The sequence below is a fragment of the Monodon monoceros genome, unplaced genomic scaffold (assembly GCF_005190385.1).
Source record: "Monodon monoceros isolate NGI ecotype Baffin Bay Population unplaced genomic scaffold, NGI_Narwhal_1 Super_Scaffold_21, whole genome shotgun sequence".
Lineage (NCBI taxonomy): Eukaryota > Metazoa > Chordata > Mammalia > Artiodactyla > Monodontidae > Monodon > Monodon monoceros.
Window position 1 is genome coordinate 159,572,552 of NW_021703778.1, and position 9,101 is coordinate 159,581,652.

Sequence of the window (9,101 nt, forward strand, 5' to 3'; positions counted from 1 at the left end):
CTGCCTGGCACATGATCAAAATGTCTTTAAAATTCATTCCATGCCTTAAAATATTAGTGCTTGTTTTGACATAAAATAAAATGAGGCAGGTTAGAGCTTTGGCATGCAGAAATAGTTTTATTTTTACACAACTTAACTTAGTTATGGTTTCTACTTTTATCCCAATGGGATGGTGGGAAAATTTAATGTCTTTTGGGATCGCTTCACTTTCTTAGGGTTATATGAAGGCTTTACGGAGGGATTGGTTTCATACTGTCAGGTTTGGGGAGGGGACATCTGGGGACACAGGTTGTCACTGAGACCTCCCTCCTTTCTGTCCACGTGGCAATCTTTGGTCCTGTACCTCTCTCTGCTGCTCTGCTCGCTCGTGGGTGTGTGCTTCTCTGAGATGCTGCTTTGGTCCTTTCTACATGGATGCAGCACCCAGGCATCCCCCTCAGGGGTCTTGAGGCCTGAGTCCATAAGGCAAGACATAGATTTCACTCTCCAGAACTCACCAAACTCTCTGCTTTCATCACTCTTTTTCAATCCCCTCAAATACTTTTCTAATAAGTGAGCAGGGAGGAATCCTTCTCCCTTTCAAGTTTCTTCCAAACGTTTTGTCTACACCCTACCCTTCCTATTGCTCAGTGGCTTAGAGTTTTAAAAACTGAGGAAGACTTTCTCTATTCTCTGCCTGGTTGTATATCTCCCCTGAGACATTCATTCATTTTTTGAGCATCCTCTAAATGCTAAATACTGTTCTAAGTTATAGGGATACAGTAGAGGAAAAAATACACAAAATTCTTGTGAACGTGGCACTTATTGGGTTCAAGAAGAGAAGACAGACAAAAATAAATCAATGTAACAATAAGTAAAGTATATAGTGTATTAGGAGAGGACACATATGAGGGAAAAATAGAACATGAGAAAGGGGTCAGGAGTGTGCAGGGGAGCAGAAAGTGGCGATTTTATTTATTTTTATTTTTTGGCCATGCCACGCAGCATGTGGGATCTTAGTTCCCTGACCAGGGATCGAACCTATGCCCCCTGTATTGGAAGCGTAGAGTCCTAACCACTGAACCACGAGGGAAGTCCACAAGTTGCAATTTTAAATAGAGAGGATGGGGTAGGGCTGGTGAGGAAGATAACATTTGAGCACAGACTTAAGGAAGGTTGACGGAAGAAGTTAAGTGGGTATCTTCGGGAAGAGGGTTCCAGGCAGAGGGAACAGCTCAAGCTTGGTGTTATTCAAGAAGCAATAAGCAGATCAGTACAGCTGGAGGTGAGTAAGGGGGAGAGTAGCACAAGGTGAGGTCAGAGGTGTGTGTGTGTGTGTGTGTGTGTGTGTGTGGGTGTGTGTGTGGGTGTGTGTAGGGAGATACTGACAGATCATTAGGGTCTTCTAAGCCATTGTAAGGACTTTGCTTTTTTTTCTGAGTGAGGTGGGAAATCATTGGAGGGTTTGATTAGAATCATAAAGGTTTTAAAAGGATCACTCTGGCTGCTGTGATGAGAATAGACATAAAGGATAAGAGCACAAAAAAAAAAAAAAGGATAAGAACACAAACAAGGAGACATTAGAAAACCGTTGCAGAAAACCAGGTGTGAGATGGACCAGGAGATGATGAGAAGTGGTCACCTTCACCTGCTTTTTTGTTATGTTCACTAAGTTTCTTCTTTTCCCCACTGCTAGAGGGGACCATCAAACCCATATTTTATATATAACATGTGATAGGTTTTCCAGGAGCTTTGCTTCCTGACCAGCAGAACCCCCTTCAGGGATAATTCAGGGAATCATTTGTGCTACAGCCCTTCCTGGTAACATGAGTCATTTTGAAAAACGCTGTCTAGTAACTTGATGTTGCAAATGGCCTCACAATTTGATTCACATAATCTAAACTTTATTAAATCCTGGAAGACATGTCCCATCATATACTGCACCAATTAAGTACCTTCCCTCCCCCACCTTTTTTTTTTTTTTTTTTTTAAGAATTTAACTTCTACTACGTTCTGTAGCAATTTCTCTCTCCTGGCTGCCATATAACAGCCCAGCTTTTATCTCTGGGGGCCTTCTATGACTTTTGAATTACATCTCAGCTCTTTGCTAGGCATGTATCAGTATCCATTCCATACAATGACTTGGATATTACTGCTCTGGTTTAAACCACAGGAATATAAGGAGTATTGGAGCAGGATGGGCTGGCATCTTACTATTATTCCAGCCGCTGTTTTTTGTGAACATTCCTTCTGAATACAGGGATTTCTGCCAGGGAGCCTTTTAAAGTATAGGTGCAACTACTATATGCTTGGAAGAAAGTTTCTCTCTTTATTTTCACAACTTCAAGTTCTTCAGGTAACAATCAAATATCTTGGGTTTTGTTTGTTTTTGCTTTTTGACTTATTTTTATAAATCTCTTTATTAGGTGCTGGGATAGTCAGGGTTCCTGGCTGCAAACAGTAGAAATAAGTCTGGTTAACTTGAGTGGAAAGTGAATGTATCTGAAGGATGTGAGATAGACCACAGAAATGGAGGGATGGCTGGAGAACCAGGCTCCAAGGACAGGCAGGAGGAGCCAGGGGAGAAAAGGGGGGGTCAGGGCCAATGCCATGGACTGAAATTTTGTGTCCCCCCCAAATTCATATGTTGAAACCCTAGTCCCAATGTGATGGTATTTGGAGGTGGGGTCTTTGGGGGGTAATTAGTTCATGAGGATGGAGCCCTCGTGAATTGGATGAGCTCCCTTGTAAAAGAGACCCCAGAGAGCTCTCCAGCCCCCTTTCTGCCAGGGAATGTTACAAGCAGAAGTCAGCAGTCTGCAGTCCGGAAAAGAGGTCTCACCAGAACCCAGTCATTTTCTTTGACTGCAATAGCCAATCTGTTACCAGATCCTCTTGGTTCTTTAAAGTGTCTTGTGGCTCCTTATTTCTCATTGTAAATTACACCATCTTTGTTTAGACCCTAGTGACATGTTGTTTGGGATATGTGCATCTCCTAATTAGTCTCCTTGATTCTAGCTTCTCTCTACCCCAAAGCATCTTACACAGTGTCTGCCAAACCCATATAATGACCTGGCTTTTTAAGAGTGCCTGTAACAGATCCAATCCAAGGTCTTCAGCCTGACGTTAAGTACCTTCTCCTTCCATTGTCTTTATCTCTGCAGGTTGGTCTCATTTCAGTGAATGAGGTCTGCAGGTCTCATTTCAGTCTCATCTCCTTTCACCTTTGGTTAGAACCTACCAATGGCTCCTTACTCCCCGCGGGAATGAGTTCCCACTCTTCAGCACAGCACACAGGACTCTCCTGACCTCTGCCTACCTACATTTCACCTCTTTCTCGAAGTGTCAAGCTGTTTTATTCATTAGTGCTAATTACACACACTCTTCTGTTCTCTCAGATTAGAATGCCTGTCCCTATTTTCCTTCTTTACAAACTTTTACTTATCCTTGAAGGTTTAAATCATTCATTCAGTCCATACCTATTAAGCACCCAATGTATGCCATCAATTGTCCTGGGCGCAGGGAGCTGGTCTGACAAGATTCCTGCTCATGGCTCTTATGTTCCAAAAGGAGAAGACCAACAATTAATTGGAAACAAATAAATGAAGTAACTGCCCATAACAGTATGTACTCTTTTTTTTTTTTTTGGCGGTACTTGGGCCTCTCACTGTTGTGGCCTCTCCTGTTGCGGAGCACAGGCTCCGGACGCGCAGGCTCAGCGGCCATGGCTCACGGGCCCAGCCGCTCCGCGGCATGTGGGATCTTCCCGGACCAGGGCACAAACCCGTGTCCCCTGCATCGGCAGGCGGACTCTCAACCACTGCACCACCAGGGAAGCCCGCAGTAAGTACTCTTAAAGAAATAAAACAAGATGTGAGTCTAGCTCTCCAGGAATTTCCTTAAGTGACCTTGTATCATTTAATACATTCCTTTCTCTGTGCAAACTGCTAGAATGTCTTCTATTTTTCTCAGCTGAGAACTCTGACTGATGCAGGTAGGTTAGAGGAGGCAGAGACACTTTCAGTGAAGTGCTAGGGTTGAAAACGAATGAGGAATTAGAAACAAAACCTCTGCAAGTTATAATTTAAGCCAGTGGGGGGATGATAGCTGATTTATAAAAATCCAATTTTCTCACAACCTCTTGGAGAGCAAAACTATTGAAATAACATTACCGTTAAGCAGAAGGCAGGTATTTGGCAACCAGAAACCTGTAAAGACATTTGGACTGTAAAATGCCCCAGTGGGACGCTGCGTAAGCATGTCAAATGAGACTACTTCTCACTTACATGTATACTGGCACACCGCTTGATGGTATGATATCCATTCTCAATATGAGCTGTTTTCCTTTCAACTTCACATGCCCAAGCGTGTATAATGCCTCGGGAGTGTTTCTACGTTGAATTCCTGGTAACTGAAGGGGAGGTTTTGAACTACTTGGCAGAGCTGGTGTTCTTATATTGTAAACAATTAAGGGTTCTTTTTTTCCCCCTGGGCTGTTTTCATACCCTCTTCTTCATTTTAATGTAATCATACTACTAGGTATGATCTAATCCTGTCAGTTGGGTTTCAGGGATAAATCTAGCATCAACCCTGGGCTAAACCCTGAGCCAGGATTAGTCGTTACTTAATTCTTTCAATAACCCTATAAAGGAGGTATTATTTCTCCCATTTTACAGATGATGAAACTGAGACTCAGGAAATGGATGTTACTTTTCCCAGGTACTTGGGTTTTGAAATCTATGTAGTAGATTGCTGTCTTAGTCCGTTCAGGCTGCTAAAACAAATTAAGATAGACTGGGTGGCTTAAACAACAGAAATTTATTTCTCACAGTTCTGGAGGCTGGAAATCTGAGCTCAGGGTGCCAGCATGTTTGGATTCTGGTGAGAACCTTCTTCGGGGTTGCAGACCACCGACTTCTCTCTGTGTCCTCATATGGTAGAGAGACAGTGAGTGAGAGAGCTCTCTGGGGTCTCTTTTATAAGGGCACTAACCCCATTCATGAGGGCTCCATCTACATGACCTAGTTACCTCCAAAGGTCCCAACTCCAAATACCATCACATTGGGGGTTAAGATTTCAACATATGAATTTGGAGGGGAACACACACGTTCAGTACATAATAATTACCAGGAGCATTTTAAAAATAAATAGAATAAATAGAAAAAAATCAGAGTACATTGTGATTCTTAAGCATCTTATTTCATGAAACTATAATTTTAGTTTTTTATATACATGCAGATGTAAGTATTGGGTAGTGATATAAAATATTTTTCTTTTTGTGAGTTGCAATAAAAACTGTTTGAAAGCTAATGATTTTAGCCCAATTGCTTCATGTGGAAAGGAAACTGAGGCATAGAAAGATTAAGTAAGTGGGCCATAATCACTCAGCTGTTCAGAAGAAAAGACAGGACCTGCAATGAGGTTCCTGCTAGTCTCTCTTTTTCTATCCGCCACATAAAAATGGTCACCATGATCCCTGTCCTTGCAACCTTATAGAATTGTTATAGAATTTAAATAAGATAATTAAAAGATTTTTAAAAAAACCATAAACCATTAAACAAATGGATGATACATATTTTTATCAGTCAGGGTTATCAGTCAGAAGACAGAAACCCCTCTAGGATATTAGGTGGGGAGAAATTTAACGTAGGAATTAGGTCACAAAATGCTTGGGAGGTGCTGTGGGAGCAGAAAGCAGCGAGGCATGATGTTCCCTAGAGTCCAGACAGTGCAGAAATCTGCTGCTGCCCCAGAAGGGGCCCGTGGTCCTTGCCTTCCCACTGGTTAACTACTAACAGGACCAACAAAGAAATGGCATCCACTCTCCTCCCCACTCCTAGCCTTGGTGTGTGCTTCTTGTCAGCAGAACCTAATGGAATTTTTCTGCTTTGCTGAGAGCATACGAAGGTGGTTATGGACGACAGACAATGTTTCATCCAAGCACGACGTTTAATCCCAGTGTCCTCCTCTGTGCCAGGGCTCTATCAACAAGACCAGCGTTCCTCTGGCTCTTGCCCCCTGCACAGTTACGGGGTCTTCAGCTCTCTCTAAGATACCCTCCTGATATTCCCGTGGGCCTTCTGGAGTATTTCTGAGTGCTGCTATCCATAAACGCACTACTCTTGGGTATCATCTGTCAGCTGATGGGATCTTCTTTGGGGCTCTGTTTGGTGGTTTCTGCCCCGGGGAGTTTTTTTGTTGTTTTTTTTTTTCGGTACGCGGGCCTCTCACCGTTGTGGCCTCTCTCGCTGCGGAGCACAGGCTCCGGACGCGCAGGCTCAGCGGCCATGGCTCACGTGCCCAGCCGCTCCGCGGCATGTGGGATCTTCCCGGACCGGGGCACGAACCCGTGTCCCCTGCATCGGCAGGCGGACTCTCAACCTCTGCGCCACCAGGGGAGCCCTGCCCCGGGGAGTTTTGAGGCTGGTGCTCCTGTGGCTTTCCCATTGGCTCTGCCACTAAAGGGTCTGGCACCCACTAAAGCTCAGGTGCTGCCGTGCATGGTTGCACCTGCCATCCAGGGTGCTGCTGCCATCATCCACAGGAGCTATTGGCTCCACCATGATGTGCCAGCTGAAGGCGACGGCCTTAGCTGTTAAAGCTGTCTGAGTCCCAGCTCTGCCCTTGCAAAAAGGCCTGCCACTGCCATCTAATGAGTCGGAATGCTCTCCTGGTGCTAGGTCACCACCCAGCCCTGCCGCTGCTGTTGCTTCCATCCCCAAGCTCTGCGGATGTCACAAAAGCAGCCTTGTACCCATACCACACTCTGCTACTTTATTCTGGAGATGGCTGTGTTCGTTGCCCCAAACTTATTGCCACATATGACCCTGCTCCCCTATGACACAGAATTTTTGATTGAAAAAAGTGCCCCTTTTGGCATTCTTTGTCCTTTAAGTTCACTACTCATCTTTCCCTAAGGACTGGGCCATGGCACAGAGCACTATGCCCATTCGTTCGCTCATTCCTTTGGGCAACAACTATTTATTGAGACCTGGTATTGCCAGCCCCATTTAGAGGCTCTGGAAATAAAGCAGCAAACAAGCAAAATTTTGGCCCTTGTGGAGCTCGTAGTCAGGTTGGAGGTTGACAATAAAGGAAGACCCCAAACAAACAACTTTATAATGTCTCAGGAGGTGATGAATATCATAGCAGAATAGGGAAGACAGTGATCTGTGTTTGTGTGTGCGTGTGATATTTTAGCAGTGGTTAGGGAAGGCCTGCACGATAAGGTGACTTCTGACTCTGCCTTTGCTATGGACTGAATGTCTGTGCCCCAGGCTCCCACCTAGTTCATACGTTGAAGCCCTAATCTCCAATGTGGTGGTATTTGGAGGTGGGATCCTTGGGAAGTAGTTAGGTCATGAACATGGAGCCCTCACGAGTGGGATTAGTGCCCTTGTAAAAGAGATAACAGAGAGATAATCTCTTTCTCTCAGCCATATGAGGACACAGCAAAAAAGGCAGCTGTCTGCAAACCAGGAAAGGATTACAGCAGACACTGAATCTGCATCTTGATCTTGGACTTCCCAGGCTCTGGAACTGTGAGAAACAAATGTTTGTCGTTTAAGCCACCCAGTCAATGGTAGTTTTATCATAGCCTCCTGAGCTGCCTAAAATAGCTATCTATCTACTGACTGTAGCCATCGATGCTGTTTCTGTCCACATTCAATCATCTCAGCGACTTTCCAGTCCTCAAGGATGCTGCTGGCACCATACCCTACTGGTCAAATAGAATAAAAGACAAGCACAAAAACCACAATCACAGCTCCAACAGTTAACGTATTTTGAGCATCTCCTATGTGCCAGACACTGTTCTAAGTGCTCTGCATATGTGATCTCATTTAAACCTTATCTTAGTTCTATGTGGAAAGTACTGTTATTTCTATTTCATGATAGGAAAATGGAGACATAGAGAGATGGAGTTCCTTGTTGACATGCTATGTCTGGATCTACCTTTAAGAGGGCCACCTTATAAAGACATTTCCCCCCCGTAGCACTAATACATTCTTACAAGCATGCTGATTCACCTGAGTTGTCTGTTAATTAGGCTATTAAAAACCAAACTACACTGTGGAAAAGTGCAGCCTCAATTTAGGTGCCAACTCATTGAAAACTTGGCATTTATAGACTGTAATCAGGAGAGAAAGAGCCCACAACTGATCCAAGTGGAATAAAGGAGCAGGAGAGTGAATTGAGGGCCAAGGCGACAGGGAAGTGTTGTCCACGGATCCTACCCTTCTCAGTGGTGCTTCTTTTCCTTCTCTCCCTATCATCTCAGCCAGAGGCAGGCCCCACTCCTCAGGAACTGCCACCATCCTTGTGGCCCCTCCACTGAAGGCTCAGGGTGCAGGGGGTTAGGGAAGAACCTAACATCCAGTGCTGTTGTGAGGGGGTGAACCTGGAGCCCTGCTGAAACTATAGGGTAAATCATAGTGGAAACCTCCCTACTCTCTCCCTCTCCACTTCCAGGACTTTGAACCAAAGCAAAAGAGGCTTCACTGAACGTCAAAGTCAGCCTTCAGAAGAAACTGAACAGGGAAGTGCAGAAGAACAGGCATAGATGTAGGAATCTCTCATGAGGCACTTTCCCCTGCAATCCTGTAGAGCTGGCTCTAGCCTCAGTCCCTGGCGTACTTTCTCTAAAGGAAAGAAAACAGAGCTGAAGAGAAGATGCCCAGGGGCTGCCACACCCAGAGCTTCTGTCAGTCTCCCAAATGACTTTCACATCATTGTGTTCAATTCCTCACCCCCAACCCCAGTTCTGAGCAGAGGTGACTATCACCTAGTTCTTGGTGTTCCCTACTTCCAGAGTGTTCTTATGATGGTTATGGCCCACTGAGGACAGTTTTGAGATACGAAAAGTAAGCCCAGTTTTCCCTTATCACCTCTGCACATTTTTGGTTTTCAGTTTAATATTCACAGGAGAAATGAGTTCAACTGGCTTGACCACCAAACCCACGGAAGCACACCTGCAGACAGGTAAGAGGTGCAGCCTATCAGGAGTGGGGTGTGTGTGGGGTGTTGGTTCATGTCTCATTATCTCCCTGGTATCTTTTCTGGCACTGGAGATCACATTGTCTTAAGCCATGGAATGGTGACTTTGAACCATTTGGTGCCATTTG